The following is a 22369-nucleotide window of genomic DNA, read 5'->3' on the forward strand; positions in this document are numbered from 1 at the left end:
CAAGGGCAGCAGGGAGCAGGGAAGTGAGGGATGCATGGTGTTCAGGTAGGAGGCATCAAGGGCAGCAGGGAGGCAGGGGAGTGAGGGATGCACAGGGTTCAGGTATGAAGCATCAAGGGCAGCAGGGAGGCAGGGGAGTGAAGGATGCATGGGGTACAGCAAGGAGCCATCAGGGGCAGCAGGGAGGCACAGGGGTGAAGAATTCACGGGGTATAAGAAGGCGACATTATGGACATTATGGACACAGGGGTGAGGGATGCACGGGGTTCAGGTAGGAGGTATCAAGGGCAGCAGGGAGCAGGGAAGTGAGGGATGCATGGTGTTCAGGTAGGAGGCATCAAGGGCAGCAGGGAGGCAGGGGAGTGAGGGATGCACAGGGTTCAGGTATGAAGCATCAAGGGCAGCAGGGAGGCAGGGGAGTGAGGTATGCACGGGGTTCAGGTAGGAGGCATCAAGAGCAGCAGGGAGGCAGAGGAGTGAGGGATGCACGGGGTTCAGGTAGGAGGCATCAAGAGCAGCAGGGAGGCAGGGGAGTGAGGTATGCACGGGGTTCAGGTAGGAGGCATCAAGAGCAGCAGGGAGGCAGAGGAGTGAGGGATGCACGGGGTTCAGGTAGGAGGCATCAAGAGCAGCAGGGAGGCAGGGGAGTGAGGTATGCACGGGGTTTAGGTAGGAGGCATCAAGAGCAGCAGGGAGGAAGAGGAGTGAGGGATGCTCAGGGGTCAGGTGTTAAGCATCAAGGGCAGCAGGGAGGCAGGGGAGTGAGGGATGCACGGGGTTCAGATAGGAGGCATCAAGGGCAGCAGGGAGGCAGGGGAGTGAGGGATGCACGGGGTTCAGATAGGAGGCATCAAGGGCAGCAGGGAGGCTGGGGAGTGAGGGATGCATGGGGTTCAGGTAGGAGGCATCAAGGTCAGGAGGGAGGCAGGGGAGTGAGGTATGCATGGGGTTCAGACAGGAGGCATCAAGGGCAGCAGGGAGGCAGAGGAGTGAGGGATGCATGGGGTTCAGGTAGGAGGCATCAAGGGCAGCAGGGAAGTGAGGGATGCACAGGGTTCAGGTAGGAGGCATGAAGGGCAGCAGGGAGGCAGGGGAGTGAGGGATGCACGGGGTTGAGGTAGGAGGCATCAAGAGCAGCAGGGAGGCAGGGGAGTGATAGATGCACAGGGTTCAGATAGGAGGCATCAAGGGCAGCAGCGAGGCAGGGGAGTGAGGGATGCACGGGGTTCAGGTAGGAGGCATCAAGGGCAGCAGGGGAGTGAGGGATGCACAGGGTTCAGGTGTGAAGCATCAAGGGCAGCGGGGAGGCAGGGGAGTGAGGTATGCGTGGGGTTCAGGTAGGAGGCATCAAGGGCAGCAGGGAGGCAGGGGAGTGAGGGATGCACGGGGTTCAGGTAGGAGGCATCAAGGGCAGCAGGGGAGTGAGGGGTGCACAGGGTTCAGGTGTGAAGCATCAAGGGCAGCAGCGAGGCATGGGAGTGAAGGATGCATGGGGTACAGCAGGGAGCCATCAAGGGCAGCAGGGAGGAACAGGGGTGAAGGATCTACGAGATACTACAAGTAGGTATGAAGGGCAGCAGGGAGGCATGGAAGTGAAGGATGCATGGGGTACAGCAAGGAGCCATCAGGGGCAGCAGGGAGGCACAGGGGTGAAGAATTCACGGGGTATAAGAAGGCGACATTATGGACACAGGGGTGAGGGATGCACGGGGTTCAGGTAGGAGGTATCAAGGGCAGCAGGGAGCAGGGAAGTGAGGGATGCATGGGGTTCAGGTAGGAGGCATCAAGGGCAGCAGGGAGGCAGGGGAGTGAGGGATGCACAGGGTTCAGGTAGGAGGCATCAAGGGCAGCAGGGAGGCAGGGGAGTGAGGGATGCACGGGGTTCAGGTAGGAGGCATCAAGGGCAGCAGGGAGGCAGGGGAGTGAGGGATGCATGGGGTTCAGGTAGGAGGCATCAAGGGCAGCAGGGAGGCAGGGGAGTGAGGTATGCATGGGGTTCAGGTAGGAGGCATCAAGGGCAGCAGGGAGGCAGGGGAGTGAGGGATGCATGGGGTTCAGGTAGGAGCATCAAGGGCAGCAGGGAGGCATGGGAGTGAGGGATGCATGGGGTTCAGGTAGGAGGCATCAAGGGCAGCAGGGAGGCAGGGGAGTGAGGGATGCATGGGGTTCAGGTGTGAAGCATCAAGGGCAGCAGGGAGGCAGGGAAGTGAGGTATGCATGGGGATCAGGTAGGAGGCATCAAGGGCAGCAGGGAGGCAGGGGAGTGAGGGATGCACAGGGTTCAGGTGTTAAGCATCAAGGGCAGCAGGGAGGCAGGGGAGTGAGGGATGCACAGGGTTCAGATAGGAGGCATCAAGGGCAGCAGGGAGGCAGGGGAGTGAGGTATGCATGGGGTTCAGGCAGGAGGCATCAAGGGCAGCAGGGAAGTGAGGGATGCACAGGGTTCAGGTAGGAGGCATGAAGGGCAGCAGGGAGGCAGGGGAGTGAGGGATGCACGGGGTTCAGGTGGGAGGCATCAAGAGCAGCAGGGAGGCAGGGGAGTGATAGATGCACAGGGTTCAGATAGGAGGCATCAAGGGCAGCAGCGAGGCAGGGGAGTGAGGGATGCACGGGGTTCAGGTAGGAGGCATCAAGGGCAGCAGGGAGCAGGGAAGTGAGCGATGCACAGGGTTCAGGTAGGAGGCATCAAGGGCAGCAGGGAGGCAGGGGAGTGAGGGATGCACAGGGTTCAGGTGTGAAGCATCAAGGGCAGCAGGGGGGCAGGGGAGTGAGGGATGCACGGGGTTCAGGTAGGAGGCATCAAGGGCAGCAGGGAGGCAGGGGAGTGAGGGATGCACGGGGTTCAGGTGTGAAGCATCAAGGGCAGCAGGGAGGCAGGGGAGTGAGGTATGCATGGGGTTCAGGTAGGAGGCATCAAGGGCCGCAGGGAGGCAGGGGAGTAAGGGATGCACGGGGTTCAGGTAGGAGGCATCAAGAGCAGCAGGGAGGCAGGGGAGTGAGGGATGCACGGGGTTCAGGTAGGAGGCATCAAGGGCAGCAGGGGAGTGAGGGGTGCACAGGGCTCAGGTGTGAAGCATCAAGGGCAGCAGGGAGGCAGGGGAGAGAAGGGTGCATGGGGTACAGCAGGGAGCCATCAAGGGCAGCAGGGAGGAACAGGGGTGAAGGATCTACGAGGTACTACAAGTAGGTATGAAGGGCAGCAGGGAGGCATGGAAGTGAAGGATGCATGGGGTACAGCAAGGAGCCATCAGGGGCAGCAGGGAGGCACAGGGGTGAAGAATTCACGAGGTATAAGAAGGCGACATTATGGACATTATGGAAACAGGGGTGAGGGATGCACGGGGTTCAGGTAGGAGGCATCAAGAGCAGCAGGGAGGCAGGGGAGTGGGGTATGCACGGGGTTCAGGTAGGAGGCATCAAGAGCAGCATGGAGGCAGAGGAGTGAGGGATGCACGGGGTTCAGGTAGGAGGCATCAAGAGCAGCAGGGAGGCAGAGGAGTGAGGGATGCACGGGGTTCAGGTAGGAGGCATCAAGAGCAGCATGGAGGCAGAGGAGTGAGGGATGCACGGGGTTCAGGTAGGAGGCATCAAGAGCAGCATGGAGGCAGAGGAGTGAGGGATGCACGGGGTTCAAGTAGGAGGCATCAAGAGCAGCAGGGAGGCAGAGGAGTGAGGGATGCTCAGGGGTCAGGTGTTAAGCATCAAGGGCAGCAGGGAGGCAGGGGAGTGAGGGATGCATGGGGTTCAGGTAGGAGGAATCAATGGCAGCAGGGAAGCAGGGGAGTGAGGGATGCACGGGGTTCAGGTATGAAGCATCAAGGGCAGCAGGGGAGTGAGGGATGCACGGGGTTCATGTATGAAGCATCAAGGCAGCAGGGAGGCAGGGGAGTGAGGGATACACAGGGTTCAGATAGGAGGAATCAATGGCCGCAGGGAAACAGGGGAGTGAGGTATGCACGGGGTTCAGGTAGGAGGCATCAACGGCAGCAGGGAGGCAGAGGAGTGAGGGATGCACAGGGTTCAGGTGTGAAGCATCAAGGGCAGCAGGGAGGCAGGGGAATGAGGGATGCATGGGGTTTGGGTAGGAGGAATCAATGGCAGCAGGGAAGCAGGGGAGTGAGGGATGCACAGGGTTCATGTAGGAAGCATCAAGGGCAGCAGGGAGGCAGGGGAGTGAGGGATGCACGGGGTTCATGTAGGAGGCATCAAGGGCAGCAGGGAGGCAGGGGAGTGAGGGATGCATGGGGTTCAGGTAGGAGGCATCAAGGGCAGTAGGGGAGTGAGGGGTGCACAGGGTTCAGGTGTGAAGCATCAAGGGCAGCAGGGAGGCAGGGAGGCAGGGGAGTGAGGGATGCACGGGGTTCAGGTAGGAGGCATCAAGGGCAGCAGGGGAGTGAGGGATGCACGGGGTTCAGGTAGGAGGCATCAAGGGCAGCAGGGAGGCAGGGGAGTGAGGTATGCACAGGGTTCAGGTAGGAGGCATCAAGGGCAGCAGGGAGGCAGAGGAGTGAGGGATGCACAGGGCTCAGGTGTGAAGCATCAAGGGCAGCAGGGAGGCAGGGGAGTGAGGTATGCACGGGGTTCGGATAGGAGGCATCAAGGGCAGCAGGGAGGCAGGGGAGTGAGGGATGCACAGGGTTCAGGTAGGAGGAATCAATGGCAGCGGGGAAGCAGGGGAGTGAGGGATGCACAGGGTTCAGGTATGAAGCATCAAGGGCAGCAGGGGAGTGAGGGATGCACGGGGTTCAGGTGTGAAGCATCAAGAGCAGCAGGGAGGCAGGGGAGTGAGGGATGCACAGGGTTCAGGTAGGAGGCATCAAGGGCAGCAGGGAGGCAGGGGAGCGAGGAATGCATGGGGTTCAGGTAGGAGGAATCAATGGCAGCAGGGAAGCAGGGGAGTGAGGGATGCACGGGGTTCAGGTATGAAGCATCAAGGTCAGCAGGGGAGTGAGGGATGCATGGGGTTCATGTATGAAGCATCAAGGCAGCAGGGAGGCAGGGGAGTGAGGGATACACAGGGTTCAGATAGGAGGAATCAATGGCCGCAGGGAAACAGGGGGTGAGATTTGCACGGGGTTCATGTATGAAGCATCAAGGCAGCAGGGGAGTGAGGGATACACAGGGTTCAGGTATGATGCATCAATGGCAGCAGGGAGGCAGGGGAGTAAGGGTTTTCATGGGGTTCAGGTGTGAAGCATCAAAGGCAGCAGGGAGGCAGGGGAGTGAGGGGTGCACGGGTTGTCTCCTCTCTCCCTGGACATTCAAGGATAGTGGGTGACCAGACTATGTCATTCTCACCTGTTTCTTTTTATTGCTCTTGCCCCCTCTGCTGCACTGCATATTTATTTCCCATGCTGTATTTTTTTCTTTGGATTGCTTCCTTACTGCTGACCTACTATGTAATGTAATGTCCTTCTGCTGTTGACTGTGTGCATGTAAAGCGCTCTGATACCTACGGGTTAAGCTAGCGCTATATAAAACTTTGAAAATAAATAAATAAATAAAACAGCTGCGACCCCTGGCAGCCCCTAAATGACATCCAGGTAGTAAAGTTCTATGAAGAGGCCCATAACATAATGTAAGTCAACATAATGCAGCATATATAGCATAATGTAAAACATAATATAGCGCAGAATAATATAATGTCTATCACCCTTGAAATATCCTGGGAATCTCCTAGCATAGAGCCTGCCCACTATCCCCGTCTAAAGAGGGTCATCTCCATTCAGATCTGATTTTTAATGTGTCACATTCAGGCCCTCATAGGCCCGTGCTTATCATAGTGAAACAAATAAACTACTAGTCTCTGAATCCATAATGCTAATCTTTAGACAGCAAAGGAAATTGATGACATGGTTCCATTTTGCATATATATAGTATTATATTTTATGCCCCGGGAGGAAGTGCCACCACTAACAGCACTTGGGCTAGATTTACTATTTCAGGTAATGGAGCACTTCCTGAAAAATGTAAGCGCTGCATCGCAGAAGGATAACAAAAAATAGGGTGGCACCACAATCGGCCGCTGATTATGTTATTGGCGATGCTCAGGCTTATAATGCTGTTTTGCATGATTCTCGGCCTTAAACTGAGGTGCTAAAGGAAGCCAGCAGGGTCTAGTGTAGGATTTGTACTCGATGTACACCCTCTGGTAGAAGTTCCTATGTGCAGACAACAGAATATGGGCTAGACATGGGTGATGTGTGTTTTCATTTAAAGCACACACACGCTTCATATATGTGTATCAGATGATGCACCATTTGACTGGTTTCCTTTGGTGTTAGCATTAGGTGCAAAGCCAGATCACATTAGTTAGTAGGCCTGGCCTAGCGCCAAAACCTCTGGGCTTTGCCATATTTTACCCCAGACTCGCCACCTTTGCATAAATTAACAGAAAGCGATGTTTGCTCTGTGCGATGGTAAACTTCCAGTGCAAAAAACGTTTGCGCCTGAAAGTTGATTGTTGTTGCCATGGTTGTTGTTCATGCGAGCGCCCACGCAAGGTTTTACTAAATATGGGCCAGTGTGTTTCTTTTTGGTCCTAAATGAGGCTTTCTTCTATGGTCTCCTCCGAGAATGGATTAAAAGTGCGTCAAACGTACGCTGGAGCCCCGTTATCGTGAACGTTCCATCGGGGGAGGGAATGTCGGGTGGTCCAAGACCAGTGTACCTCGGTCCCATTTGCAGGTCTTTATTATATAAATCTATTTTGAGCAGCATCATTCGACGCTGCTCGAAAAAGCGCCATTTTCCTCTTTCCTTGATCACTGCAGTGAGAATTGTAGTGCTAGGCCTCCTCCTGTCAGTCCCTCTGCGGCCCAGCGCCTCCTCTCCTGACAGACCCCAGTCAGGACTGCAGACTGAAAGCAGCCCTCGGGCCGCCTGGCTCTCGTTAAACAGGAAAACTTCAGTTCTGTCAACGCCAGCGAGGGAGTTTAGCTGCAATAAAACATGAACCGAAAATTCCATCCTGGGGTCTTCTGGCACTCTGTGAGTTAAGGAAAACAGATGGCCCTGTCCTTAGCAGCTGAGGCAGCAGTTCTGTTCCTGCACCTCCCCCCTCTCCCGCCAACCCCTGTTGGGAAGAGGAGGTGAGGAGCCAGACCAGGGTAGGCTGCCTGCAGGTCAGGGTAGGCTGCCTGCAATCAAGGGTAGACAGCCTGCAGGTCAGGGTAGGCTGCAGGTCAGGGTAGGCTGCCTGCAATCAAGGGTAGACAGCCTGCAGGTCAGGGTAGGCTGCAGGTCAGGGTAGGCTGCCTGCAGGTCAGGGTAGGCTGCAGGTCAGGGTAGGCTGCCTGCAGGTCAGGGTAGGCTGCAGGTCAGGGTAGGCTGCAAGTCAGGGTAGGCTGCCTGCAGGTCAGGGTAGGCTGCAGGTCAGGGTAGGCTGCCTGCAGGTCAGGGTAGGCTGCAGGTCAGGGTAGGCTGCAGGTCAGGGTAGGCTGCCTGCAGGTCTACAAGTGGTGAGGGCAGTCTCCTTGTAAGAGTCTGAAATATCCCACCCGCTCCACGAAATGTTTTCAAAAGACTCCTTTCCTTTTTTGTTTTATATAGCGCAAACTTGACTAGAAGGCATCAGAGCGCTTTAAATGAGCATCCGTTTAGTTACAGACGGACACATGTATTTTTTGTGAGGCACGGGGAGATTAAGTGATTTGCTCAGATTCACAGGATGTTCAGCGTCCTTGATGCCGAGAATCGAACCCCGTTCCCCAGCTTAGAGCTCTAGTCGTTAGGCTACATCCTCTCTTGAAATTGATAAACATTGTCTCAAATCTCCCTGAAATTGAAAAAATTGTTTCTGCGCTTAATCTATTTTTAGGTCTCGGTTTTCATAACACAGCTGTCGAACCTGCACTTTCCTAACAATATTCATAGAGTGGGTTTTGGGTCTTTCTGTTACAACCATCGGCTTTCTTTGAGCAATCTCCTTTAGGCATTAGCGTGAGATTTTGTCAATTATGTCTTGGTACAGCCCAGAGAAGTATTCCTCTCTCTCTCTTAATGCTATTGGCTGTTTTGGTGTTTCCGTCCGCCTCCCCTCCAGTGCTTACAGAATTACTTTACAACCATAGCCCTCCCTGTCCACTCCTGCTGGGTCCTTCTCAAGAGTCTCCCTCGGATGTGCTACTGCTGTGTGTGGCACCACATTAAACCCAGACCAATTGTCGTTTTCAGTTCTTTGTTCTGTTTTGTGAAAAGCTAGTGAGACATCTTCAGTGGGTTAATGTGGCTTCTGTAGAGACCCGTGTGTCACATTCTCTTGAGCATTCTGATTCAGCCTTTCGTCCTGGGGTTGATGAAATCAGCTTCATCTGGTTGATTGAGAGTAGCACTTCTTATTTACAGTGCTATGAAACTTCAAGAATGTTGTGGCGAGAAATATATATTAACTTAAGTTACAGTATGAAATGGAAGATTCTGTCCTATCCAAAACCGTGAAGTGCATGATTGTCTCAACCTAATATAAACTTATTTTGACTTGTACTTAAGTGGTTGTCTATTTACTTACTTATATACTATTGCGCGACCTCCTCTGAAGCGTCTGTAAAACTTTTTTGTCCCGAAGTTTTGTCCTGAATTTTGACCTTTTGTCCTAAATTTTTGTCCTGAATTTTGACCCTTTGTCCTGAATTTTTACACTCGCCGTCCTGAATTTGCACCCATGCAAGTTGGTCACCCTACTTTCAGCAGCTTGAGAACTTACTCGGGGACATTCTGAGTTAAGTGTATATGTCCTTAGCATGTGCATTTACATAAACACAGGGGCGCGGAATTGCACACCATTAACACCATGGCACCTGACTTTCTAGGAGGAAAACCACCGTTTGAAATAGGGCTTCTGACCCAGGCTGACTTGCGACCACCCCGCCATTTCCGGGGCACCTGTTTGAAAAGTCGCAGCGTCCCTTTCAGACGACATTCTCTGCCCCGTTGTGTGTGTAAACGAGTGAAACTCACTCTGGGAGAGAAAGGCTGATAACAGCGCCTTTATCCCGGCTGTCTGCTGCTTACCTACCCCGAGGGCGGCAGGTTTCAAAGTGACTGCTGGGTGACCCGATAAGAAGCTGAGCTCAGTGTGTGCTGAAGAAGGAGGGGTTCTGTGTACTTGAGAACTCCCCTTCCTCTCCCCCCCTCCTCCCCCCACCTCCCCCCAGCCCGCCGGGTTATTTGAATTTCCCTGTTCCCTTATCACCGACGGCGTCTCCTGGAGCCTCGCGCTGCCTTTCCTTATCGAGGACGCCTCTCCTCCGCTTCCTCCAGTGAACCTTTGTCAAGTCGGAAGTCGAATATATTGGAAGACAACCCCCTGCCAGCTGTTTCCAGTCTGCCCCGCCATCCCTGCCAGCTGTTTCCAGTCTGCCCCACCATCCTACGTTAGACCGGCGTCACCCACTCGATTCTGGCTACTATCATAGTCACATTTACTCTTTTTGTCCCTCCACCATCGGCGGGAGAGGATGTTGGCTGCTCTGGGTGACCTTGCCTTTGAAAGTCATTTCATAATTATAGTGTCACTTCCGAGCCTCCTTTTCAACTCCATCCAGCCCAGTGTTGGATTGGGATCAACAATAGGCCCCAGCACCCTAAAAAAAAGTGGCCCGCATTTGAGGTTTGCGCTTCTTTGCAGAACACTGCTTCAGTGTTTTATGTATTATGAAAAGAAGGGTGGGGGAGATTCGCTAAAAGAGGCATGTTTACTTAACTTCACTGAGATTTAAAAAAAATGCAAATCTTGGCAGGCCTCTCTGTTCACAGATTGGTTTACAAAGGTGAACCACACATGAATATAAGTGAGGCCACTTCTGCTCAGGCCCCCTGCCCCTGCTCAGTCTGCATATATTAATGGGAAGGTCCAGTGAAAGTCTGGGAATGACACATCCGACCCTTTGGAATAAGGGAGGTCATGGAAGCCCATCTGCCTCTGGAAAGGTCGCTCAGGTGCCCACTGGCAGTATCTGAACAGCAGAGATACAGCCCAGATAGGCCACCGTGCTGGCTGAAAAATTTGCCAGCAGCTGCAACTCCGACACCGGTCTATTGCTCGAGTGCCCGCCTTACCAATCCGACCCTGATCCAGCCTCGAATCATGACCTCTAGTTCAAGCTGTTCTTTCACCCAAAAATGTTGCTCTTTGGGTTGAATCCCTCCACCCATGCTCACATTCCTGAGCTCCTCCTGGGACCTGAGGTTTAAATGATTCGCCCACGTCAGGAGGCAGCCCCTTCCCTGGGGGCAGTTCTCATACCCAGCCCACACCCATCCATTACTGACGTCACTGGTCAGGTGACCCTGCTAATAAGAGGACCGGGGCGCACATGTCTGAGACCAGTTACCTACCCCCAACATTAGTATCTTTGTCATCCTTGAATGCACCATGCAGGCCTAGAGCCCAGAACACTACACTGACGACAAGGCGGACCAGACCCTGCTTGCTGCCCATCTCAGCCATGACAGCAGTAGACAAGCATCAATCCTACTGCTGCACCGACCCTAAGTAAAAGAGAGCGAGCCAGGAGCCTTCAGTAACCGGTTGGAAGGTGACATATTACGCCTCGACCCCGTCGTCACCCAGCAAAACCATCGTTTTGAGCAACCACCTACCTCCAACAGATGAGGTGCTCAAGACTGACAATCACTGCTGCTGTACCAGGGAGACAGCTCACCAGACAGACTGAAAGCATCACTGCTGCTTAGGGGACGCCAGGTAGGAGGAAAGCTGACGGGAGATATCTAGGTAAGGTACCCAGCTGTAACGTCTCCTTCCCCCTTGTAGCTTCCATGGCTGCCATGAAGCCCATCACAGGCGCGAAGAGCACTGTGCGCCACCTAGTAGCAGCCAGCCACACCCACGGAGGAGGGCAAGACAGTTGGCATCTTGCAGAGCAAACAGAGTCTCCTCCTCTCTCTCCCAGCACAAGAATGATGGCCCTCTGGGAAAGCGACAGTGGCGGACTAGTCTTCCCCCCTGGGTGCTTCCTGTGGGAAAACAGGATTCAGACATGGATAGGTTTAGGTAGGGGAAGGGGCAGGTTGTTTGTTTAGCTATAAATTAGTCCGGATTTTTTTTTTTGCATGGATCACCCACCTGCCCTACATGCTAAGAGGTTGCCGGATGTAGGTGGTATCCTGGGAGGTGGAGAGTCACATGCAGGCATATCCACCCCCTCGGGGGAAGCATAGCTGGCAAAAGATGGTGTGCAGGATTTCGTCAAGCAGGAAGGAGTTTCATTTGAAGGTGTTTGGTAGGAAAAATGTAGGAGAGTCTGGGTATATGGAAGGATCTCAGCGAGTGGAAGAGGGAAGATTGAAACAAGGCACGAGGGCGTTCAGTGTGAAGGGTTACGAGAGGAATGGGAGTGTTAGATTTATGAAGTTTGATGTTATTTGTTAATGTTAACAATGTTAATGCAAGTTTTGCAACCATATCCTAATAAAGTTCAAAAGCCAGCTCAAAGACCTCTTCCTCAACTGAACTTTTCCGAATTGATACCTGCAGCTTATCGTAGAACCTTGCCCAGTGCAGTATATACTCACTTTGATAAGAAGGCATCCACATCACCTACCTCATGCCTCGCTCCTTTGTTCCCCATCCCTGAACTGGATTTGTCATGAATCGATTTGTTAATATTGTTATTTTTGGTGTTCGATTGACTCATGTTAATTGTTGTAAAGCGCTCCGATACCTTTGAGTCTGGCCAGCGCTATATAAAACTCTTAAATAAATAAATAAATAAATGCACTAAGAGAAGAGAGCACCCAGCGGAGACCCACAAGAGGAGTAAGGCTCAGTGAGAGGGAGAGAGAGGCCTCACAGTGCCCGCAAAACTCAATGAGTGCATGTTGCAGCAGGAACAACTCCCAATCTACCGCGCTGCAACAGAGGCTGAGCCGGGGAAGAGCCAAGATGGGTGCTAAGGAGCACTGCATGCCCCCTAGTGGCCACCTACTGCCACTTTGAGAAGAAAGCTGAGCACACTGCATGCCATCTGGTGACCGCCTGGCAAAGAGGTGCGGATGGAGAGACATTTCTCGTCCACAAAAGAGCAGCACACTGATGGTCGGGAACAGTAAAAGTAGTGATCCTGTACATGTGACACCAAAACTGAAGAAGTGCCCGATTGGCACCCAATAGAGGGCATGCATGCCAAAGGGTGCAATACAGGCAAAACAAGAGCAACCACCCCAGAGAGTACTGTGTGCAGTCTCTCAGCCCACTACCAGATTCCAAGCTCGCTGTTGTCGCCAAGAAGAGACATAAGGGTTGACCAATCCTACGGCAGCCCACAGGACATAACTGGCAACAGCAAAGACTGTAGCTACCAGCAAACCAGAACCAGTGAAGAACACCATAGCCTGCTCTCACTGAGATGAGGAGGGGGTGGGGGCAAATGACATACTGGCGAAGGGAGAGCCAGCCTCAGTGACCCAGAATACAAAAAGCCCAGCCCCCCTGGGATGAAAAGAGGATCAGAGTTGCCAAGCAGCAGGAGGAAGAAAATCACTTGACTCCATCTCCGCACGATGGAGACATAGAAGCATCCCAGGAAGCACCTAGATCACAAAGTGCCAACCACCCAGTACAACCCATTAAAGAGACGGTGGACCCCGGAGACACCACGTTGGTTATCCAAGACTGCCAGATGGACAAAGCCTAGGCGGGAGAAGATCCAAGGAAAGTGCAGTTGGAACAAAGGGTGGACAGAAGTACACAATGCCACAACTGGGGTCCCGGGAAAAGGACCATATCGCTCTGCACCCTCAAGGCACACTGTGCACCTACCCCTCTCACCATGCCTGATGACAGCAACACGTCAAGGTGCAAACCCTGCTCCACCCAGAGAAAGGAGACAGAACCATAGCTCCCTACTGCCCACGGAAGAAGATCCCAGAAGAGGGAACACCCCGGAGTAGCAGTTCCAAGAAGCACCCAGAAGAGGGCAAATTCGACATGTGACTGGACGCCACACAGCACTCAAGAAGAGGAGATCGGGATCAGTGACTGCCCTGATCATCACCAAGTTAGAGCCCAACACCTGAGGCCGGACTATAGACACAGCCAACCACTGTGAGGTCCTGAAGAAGGTGAATGTCACTGCACCAAAAAGGAAATGATACTCCAGCAACTAGGAATCTCACCGTCCTGCACACTCCTGAAGATGGTGAATGCCTCTGCATCCAAAAGAAGGGTCTTGAACATTGAAAAATCTCAACAGCATCATAGGAAAGAAGCTGCAAGCTGAAGCGCCAAGAAGGAAGTGTGATCAGCCGATTCACATTGGGAAACCTGACAACCATCCAAGCCCAGGAGAGACAATCAAGAGAGGTCTGAAAGGTACGCCTGAGAGAAACCAAGCTGCTGATGGAGTGTGATTAGACACATAAGCAGCAAGTCACCGAGGTGAAATGAGGACGGCCTGGTAACACCACAGCGGGAGAACGGAGTAAGCTGCAAACATGCACAAACTGAGTCTCTCCCCCCATGCTTCCCATATTATCTGTCCAGACACAGTCGCCGATGGCTCAGCAACCCAAAACATCCAGGCACAAGAATGCAGATGCCTCCACAAAGGAAGAATGAAAACACCTGGCCACCATCACTCCAAGTTGCTCAGCGACCCAAGAAAGAATGCCTTCAATCATCAAGGAAAGTAGTTGCCCCAGATCATACAAGTTACCCACATGACTGACACCCACAGCATGCCAGTCTAGTCCTATTGCATCATCACCCCCACCACCCACAGAGCATTGAATAACCAGAGAGGAGTCCAACACCATTTTCATACCTACAAATAGGAAGTACCAGTGACATTCTGAAGAGTCAGTTAACCAGCGACTACCTGCTCACCCAACCTGCATCTTATCCCAGGGGAGAGAGCGTGCCTTGTCCAGAAACCACCAACTACTGTGGTTGCACAAGTGACTAGGCAGTGGCTCTTTGGCTGTCCTACAGTGGCCTAGATGTGGCACACATGCAACCCCAACACAGACCACATGCAGCCCCATGGCAGCCCATCCCAGAGTCTTCCACAAGCATGAGAGATGGGCTTGACACTGCCCCACTGAGCGATTACAGGAGGGAGTGGGCCTTTCAGAGGAAAATCCAAAAGGTTGCAGCACAACACAACTGCCTTCAATGAGCCAAACAACATCTTCAAATAATGTGTTAGAATGAATGCTTTGCGATGGGCTCTGACAATGCGCCTGATGCACCATGTTTTGAATCCTTGATGCCGACCACAGGTCGTCCTGAGGTCAGCAGAGTGGACCACCTCCCGACTATGGACATTATTCATCCGATATGTTCCCAGAATGCCCCTGACGTCTCTAAACCAGCTTTCATGTCCTGAACTGCTCAGATTGAATTATGAAGGTGAGCGGAGAAGTCCTGGGGCATCGAGCTTCATCAACCCATGTGTCAACTACTATCCTGCTGATTTACCTCCGCAACTATGTGGTATCCAGTTATGATTTTGTTTGTTTCGCCAGGTTGGACTTTGTTTGTTTCCCTTTTGGATTTTGGGAGGAATGTAGAGTCCTGCTGGACACGTCATGAGGCAGTCCCCCTCCCTGGGAGCAGTCCTTATACACACCCCCACACCCATCAAATACAGGCATCACCGGTCAGGTGATCCTGCTAATAATAATAATGTGTCCGGGCCAATACCTTCACCCTAACATTAGTGCCAGTGTCGGCCTTGAATGCACCATGCGGGCCTAGGGCCCGCAACACAACAGAATCCAGAACTGGACTAGCAGTACTCTTGGCCTCCAGAATCATACACAGTGCATCTGATGGAATCTCCAGAAGTCGACACGGCACTAATGGCCTCCAGAACCGTGCACAGTGTTCGCTATGAGGTTCCGTGCTTTGGGCACACACTACTCATGTTCTTCAGAACTGTAAACAGTGGCATCCAATGAGGTTTCCATAACTAGACACTGTAGTCCTGGACTCCAGACCCATACACAGTGCACCGAATGAGATCTCCATAACTCGACTTGCAGTGGTCATGGCTACCAGATCTGTACACAGCAACCAATGCGGTCTCTGCAACTAAACTAGGACTGTATACGGTGCAGCCAATGATTTCTCCTGAACTGGACACACAGTACGCATGGCCTTTACGACTCTAAACAATGCTGAGTTCTCCGGATCTGGACATGTTACACCAAATGCGACCTCCAGGATCAACTCCTGGACTCCCTATCGACCATCCGAATCCAATGAACTCCAGCAAATGCAGCCACCCAACAACCAGATACGCTCTCAGAAACCACCTTCTCCTACTGCAGTGCTCTGCCCCCACTACCAACTGTTCCTTCCCAGCCAGCACCACATGGAGAAGGCAGATCATATCTACTCTGTGGTGTACCGAGCCTAGAGTATAAGCAAATGTTGTATTGGAACCCCTCCTCCTCCTTGCCTTTTGGGATTTGATACACTGCACTGAAAAGTACCACTTCGAAGTAAACTCTGGGCAGCATTTCTGGTCAAGATGATGATCCCATAAATAGATATAATAGAAATTTCGACACACCTTGCAGAGCGCTTTAAAGCCTAAACTGACCTGCTTACGTTGGGTGCCGAATATAGTGATGCAGCCCCAAGATGATGGGAATAATATTCTTGAGGTCAGAAGCTTATTTCAGCATCAAAGCTGCCGGGTTCTGTACTTATGAGTTTCCAAACCAGTCCAAACAGAAGTCATACACACAGAGCCTTTTCACATCCCAAGCATGTTAGTGCAAAGTATGCACAATGACTCAAGCTGGAAGTCAACATGAACAGTCACAAATCCTATTAGTAGGGGTATGGGTAAACATAGAACTCTGGGCCAGATGCACGAACATTAAAAATGCTGATTACCAAATAGCGATATTTTACTAACTGCTATTGCTGATGTACTAAAGTTATATCTTGCCCTTATTTCCTAATTAGTGATTTCCAGTGAGTTGCATGTAGACCTACCTCATAAATATTAATGAAGTAGGTTGCAATTTGTGATACACTAGGATTCGCTGCTATCACAGGGATGACGGCCTGCAGGGGTCCAAAAGACCACCATGTCTCTGATTGCTTTTAAATAAGGCAGTCTTTTTTTTGTAATGCAGCCCTTTTTACGTAAAGGAAAACAGGATGAATTTAAAAAAATGAAATGTTTCTTTTTTATGTTTTGAGAGTACCACTGCCTGGTCTTAATAAATATATTTTTAAACAGTCTTAAAGGGGTATGAATGTTTTGTGACAGTTTTTCGGTCGTAAAACATTTTTACATACTGTTCAGACTTCTGGCCCTTAGCTCACACACTAATACCTGTAGGACCAAGAATAGTAGAAACCAATCCATCTCCCTACTTTCAAGCCAAGCTGGATGAAATTGTATGTATAATAGCAGTTTGTGTAACACTGACGTATAGTCTACTCTACGTCAAGTGCTGAATTTCTAAGAAAGGGTGCTGTGTGGCTCAGGTTTGCCAGTGGTGGCTCAGGGATCCCAAGAGCACTCCAGCCTTGAATAACCAGCACTAGAATCACATATTAGATTGATCTCTCCATTTCTTGACTAGAGAGGTACTCCATTTGCTATTGTAAAGATTCGATAGAAGTTTCCTCTTGATGTTTCAGAAAAGGAGTCGACTATGAAGAAATATACTCCACTAAAAATATGATATTTATAAGGTGTAAAAGCAATCAAAAGTATTTGGTGGTGTTTTTGTTTGTTGTCTTTTTATTCTGAGTATTCTATCTACTATTTGTGTCAGTACGTAAAGTGTTGGAGTTAGCACAATGTATACAGTCATTTCTATCTTACTTGTAAAGTGCTTTGATTGATGTCACGTGTACAGGGCCTGCACTTTAAAAAGCTTTAAATAAATATTGAGTATTTGCCTCATTTTCGTGATGTTTTCCTTTGACAGGGTTCTAGTTGCAACCACCATGTCCCTTTTAGACCAATTCGCTATGCTTTCTTGGTAGAATATAGGCTTGAAATGAAAACATTTTGAATAGCTCTCTTGTGACTCCCAGTCCATTCCTCTGTTCACTCATGCACTCCAAACATGGCTGCTAGCAGTTCATCATGCTCCATTGGTCTGGAAAGGTCTCAGAAGGTACTGGAATAGCCAGCATAGTCCAATGTCCTGACAAGGTCACGGAAGGACATGGCTTTAAGCAGTTCGCAATGGATGTCCAGTTGCTAGAACACCAGTGGCATTTGACGTGATATCACGCACGCCGTCACTCCTGTTGCCGTCATATGCATGGCCCCTTGTCCCACCCTTAGCAACTCAACAGCCTCCTATTTGCTGATGAGAACCTATGGAAATATCTGAGGGAAAAACTATGGAAAGTATAGTAAGTGATTGCAGGGTTTTCAAGGGTAGAACCAGGAACAATGAAGGGCAGGCCAGGTTAACAGCTCCTGCTACTGGCTCCCCCTCATTGAGATGCTTGTAAATGACCCATCTCTGTGGGAATGTAACATGCATGGTAACTAACTGCCAACAGGCCACACATGACCAAGGCATGTAGCATGGATTCGTTCCATGGCCTGCGGTTTGATTTCCAGCTGTTCAGGTGGACCAGGGTCTAACTTTGCGGAATGTACTCCCGGGAACATTGCCTGTTTATTCATTTGAGTTGGGGGGTGGCAGAGGGGTGAGAAGCATAACATTTTATACCAATGTCTACATTTCTCAGCAGGATGCAGCCAGGTCCTTAATCCACCTCAATTTTTAAAAACACAACTTTGAATGCATTTGCAGGCAGCAAGTGTTTTGACAACTGGTTTTCGTTAAGCGTGCGGTGAGTTGGGTGAATGGCACAGGCCCTTCTGGTACCTATGTATCTGTTTTCATTTAGCACAGGCGGTCTCGGAGTTAAAACGGCAGAGCTGGCCTGAGACCAGGAACAACAGTGTTTTGTATTGCGGATCATACTTTGGATTTACACCATGTGGAGTGATTAGCGAACTTTGCCCTGGTGCTGTAAGCTACTGATCAAACTAGTCATTGTTCGAGTTGCTATGTCAACTACACATGTACCATCAAGCACAACGCAAGGCGCAAAGACTCAACTGTGCATTCTGCAGAGAGAAGTAACTGGAAGGGAGTTATGGAAAGTAATGGGCTAGTGTATTTCTGGAGTAACAGTAATTAGCAGCAAGCTGATGAGTGGCCACTCAACCTGTATGCTTCGTAGACACAGTATAAATAGCAAGTTTCTGGTGGCCCTAATGTATGCCAAGAAAACCAGTCCCCCTGCCCCAGGTAGTGTAGTAAAAGTGAGCAAAATTAGGGGTCAGTGTGCCATTGCACCTGCTACTGTAATGAAATCTGGGCTCCTAAGTGGACATTACTGTCTGCCGCAGAGCAAAGGCAGTAACTCTAGAGGTCAAAGTTTATAAATGCAAGCTGCCATGCTGTTACTTACCTGTAGGTGGCCCTAGTGAGTTTTGGGCAGGCAATATTGGCAATTTCCACACCTCTTTAAAGAAAGAGTCATTGTCGTAATTAATACATATCAAATTTTTGGGTGCCAATTCCCCTGCTTGTTTCTAAAGTTAAGCTGATAGACACCAGCTGCAAAATGCTCCCTCTTGCTCACCAAGATGGCCTCTTGGATCCTTATAGAATAGGAGAATGCAAAAAAAAGGATCGCCGTCGAGAAAATACAGGAAAACAGCCACTTGCAAAGATTCCTATGGTCATTTTGAAACAATTGCAGCCATCAGCCAACTCTTGCTGTCAAGGATCACACATTGAGTCATACAAACAGATCTCCTTGAAAACTCGAGTCAATGTCTCTCGTCCTCCTTCTCCTTGTGTGCCTCTAAGATGCACCTTGAAGAGAGCAACTGTTTTACTGCTTACACCAGCAAATAGATATCTGTTAAGGCGCGAGACGTTTTTCACCTGCATAGACAATCCTGATTTTCTTGCCCTTCGTCAAGCTTAAGAGTTTTCTTGGTTTTCTTTGCCTTTGCCCATGCAACATTTTTCTGTCCAGCGATAGATATGTTTCACTTAAGTCCAAGAAAATTCCCTCCCTAATCAAACCCAGCCCTGCTATAAAATGATTGCAAACCTTTCCATCAAGCTTACCTTTAGCAGTAACTGATTTCTGCAAAGTATAGCTTATGAAGAACAAAAGGATATATGCAACATAAAATGCTGCGAAAGTTCTGATTTTCACCCAAATGTGGCAAAGTGAAAATTCTGCAACCTTCACTAAAATATAAAATTTTCGAGGGACCTTTGCAAACATTGCAAAAAAAACACCTAAAACAACTTTGCACCCCCAGTGTCCATTGCATAACCCATTTAATTCAGGCACATTCAGTCCAGGGCTTCTTCCACTCTGACAATGTTGCTGTTAAACTTTTTATAACACCATATGCCAAGCGCGAGCATCGTGAAGTGCGCACTTAGGACCAGGCCCCCCGGCCCCCGCCCCTACCTCATCTAGACTTTGGGCGGCCGGCCGGCCCCAAGTGGGGCGACCGGCCGCTTAGTACTTCCGGGGCAGCAAGAGGCGACGCACTTCCGGTTGGGCGGGGCCTGGGGACCTATTTAGGTTCCTACGGCAGGGACCCCAATCTCTTCATCTTCTGCTACACCGTCCAGTTGTAGGCCCCCAGAAGCGTCTCCCTCGTCCCTCATTTTAAGTTTTAAACTCCCACACACCCGTCCCTGTAGCTCAATAGGTTGGAGGGGCGTGTTGCGGTAGAAAAGACCTCTGAACAGTAAAATTGACCGACGGAATGGACGGGAGGCCGCCTTGCGTACTCCCTAGGCCAGCACTGAGGGGGGAGACGGTAAGCTCTCCGCTGTAAAATATGGCCCCGGCTGGGGAGGCTAGGGCGACAGGTTACGAGCCTCCTGGGTCCCAGGTCAGCCTGGTGGTCAGAGGGTGGGCCCCTGGAGGGGGCGGACAAGGATCAGAGGTTGGGGGACCACTCCTCATGTGCGCAGGTGGGTTGCACCTTGCGTGGATGTTCTGCATGGAAGATGCGAGCTGGAAGGCCCCTTAGTGCCGGAGGATTAGAATCTTGCTGAAGAAGATCTGGAAAGTCAATAATAAAATTGTGTTGATAACTGTAAATGATGAATTTGAAATGCCTTGTCATGTTTATGAAATGTTAAATATTAAACATGGCCCTTTTACACCCACGAAAATCTCTGTCGATGATTTTAATGTGGGTTGGCAAGTTATCAGGAGGGAGCGGGGAGCCTGCTGGGGATCCAGGTCCTATAGCTTTAGTGCTTCCCCACTGTGCTATCGCCAAGAACTCTGTAGCAGACTCCACATTGGGTGGCCCCTGTATTCAGAGAAGTGGACTTCCAAATGGGACTTGAATTTCTAGAGCCAAAAGTCAGCAGCCACAGTGTTACACTTTGCATACACAGGATCTGTGCTAACTCCATGGAACAGGCACGTGATCCCTTTCTTTATGGACACCCATTGGTCTATTCCCCAGAAGAAGTGGAGAAGTGTGGCTCAATGGTTAGAGCGGCAGACCCTGGTGCAGAGGTCTGGCCCGGGACCAGGGTTCAATTCCCCGCCTCGGCGGGTCTTAGGCTCAAAAATTCCACGGACCTGATAATTCTCGCCTCGGTGCCTATTCCAATCATGGAGTCTCACTCTGCAACTCTGGGCAATAGCTTGCTTAATCTCCACAACGGCTCCCACAACGCTAAGGATGCCTGGCCTCCACCTTGGGGGTGCCCAGGAGTGGACGCCTCACAGGGAAAGCCAGGATGGGTTCCACAGCGGTATTCGTATAAGCGCCTTGAGACCATTGCGGGTGAGTTGTGCACTATACAAGTATCAATTTACATTTTACAGAAGGATGTGCCTTACCTCGAATAAAGCTAATCTTCTCAGTCTGTCTGCTCACCTCAATTCAGATTGTCATTGACAAAGCCAAAATCTGCCTTTAACCCTTTCGCTGCGGTGGCTATTCCGCCGCAGCGCTAACAGGGCGGGGCGGCCGTGCGGCAGCCGCATGCTGGTGACAGAACCGCTCCGTCACCAGCCACTGTTGAGCTGTGCTCATGACAGAGCGGTTCCGTCATGGCCCGCCCCGCTCAACAGAACGCGCCGCGCAGGCGCGGCGGCCGGGCCATGACGGAACCGCTCCGTCATCAGCACAGCGCCACCGCAGCTGATGACGGAGTGGTTCCGTCATCAGCAGGGGAGGGGTTAATGTGCAAATGCAAACAAACAAAGGCACTCACTAATGATTTTTAGATGCTCTGCAGGCAAAGATTATATTTACCTCATTAAAGCTTGCAATATTGGCTTTGCCAGTGCTGGGAAAATGGTAGAAAAAAGGATTGTTTTCTATATAGAAGGCACATATGACATAAAGAATTGAATATGACAAACAGCATGATCATTGAGTGTACTTTTCAGATGCTAGATAGCTCTTCAGGCACCCCAGCAGAAGCATGTCCTGAAAGATGGAATGATACAGCGAATAGCCGAAAGCATGAAGTGAGAAAGGAATACTCCTATCGGTTGAGTCAAAGCCTACTCTATGTATATTTTAACCCGTTCAATGCTCGCGTTGGCCAACGCACTTCCTCCCTGGTGCTGAGGACGACCGTTGGCCGATGCAGCCCGCCCACCCTTCAGAACGCCCGCACCGCAACGGAATGTCCGCCGCGGTAAATGGGTTAAAGAACTGTTAACAGTGCATCGGCCCGATAGATTAGCTGCCAAGCTCCAACTAATAAACTAGCCTTTCCTGCTGGCTTGTTATGATGATTCCTGTTTCCTAGTTTTATCTCTTACGGGGATCTTTAGTACATGACTTACATACTACCTGTACTTTTGTACATGTATTCTGAATTACAAAACCATATTCCCCCTGATCTCTGTAAGCCCTTTCCTCCCTGGCCTCCCTCAGCAGAGGCTCTTCTCTTTCCTTGTGGTTTACTACATACATGCGTTCATGTGTTCATGACATCTATGCAGTGATACAGACTCTACTCAGCCTTGGCTCTTTCTGACTGTGGGGCACCCATAACTACACATAGATCGTCAACACAGAACGCAGAACACAAATGTTTTTCTACTAAAAATAACAAATGGCGCCCTTTATATACTATTTGTCTGTAACCTTATGGGACCGTTATAGTGCAAGGTCCAACACTTATTATTAGGCACCGATCAAAAGCTGGTTCATTAATGTTTGTTTTTTGTTTCTAAGGTTGAAAAAAGAGGCTATTCCATTATATATCAGTTTGACAGGTGACTGACAGTGTGCCACCACAATGTCCCTTTTTAAATGTCAGTCTGCAGCAATATGTACGCAAGATACCTGCTTGTACAATATTGTCTAGGTAAGAAGACCACTTAGAC

The sequence above is a fragment of the Lissotriton vulgaris genome, chromosome 2_1 (genome assembly GCF_964263255.1).
Source record: "Lissotriton vulgaris chromosome 2_1, aLisVul1.2, whole genome shotgun sequence".
In the NCBI taxonomy this organism is placed as follows: domain Eukaryota; kingdom Metazoa; phylum Chordata; class Amphibia; order Caudata; family Salamandridae; genus Lissotriton; species Lissotriton vulgaris.